Genomic DNA, 264 nt, shown 5'->3' on the forward strand with positions numbered 1-264 from the left:
CATTTCTGGGCATCATCTCTGTAGCATTTCCTCAGCCCAGCTGCCCAGGGCTTATTCTTAAACACATGTCATGCCCCTTAAGTGCCTTCGGGAGTGAATACATTAGAGAAACCCTAAATAAATACACAAGCCTCCGACCTTCATGAAGCGTGCCACTGCCTAATCATAAATAAATCTCGCTGTCCAAGGGAGCAGTGGCGTCGGGCACATGTCACAGAAAATAAATATAATGAGATAAACTGCAGTGTCCATTTTCTTAAATGG

Source organism: Mustela nivalis, assembly GCF_964662115.1.
Source record: "Mustela nivalis genome assembly, chromosome: 4".
NCBI classification, from domain to species: Eukaryota; Metazoa; Chordata; class Mammalia; order Carnivora; family Mustelidae; genus Mustela; species Mustela nivalis.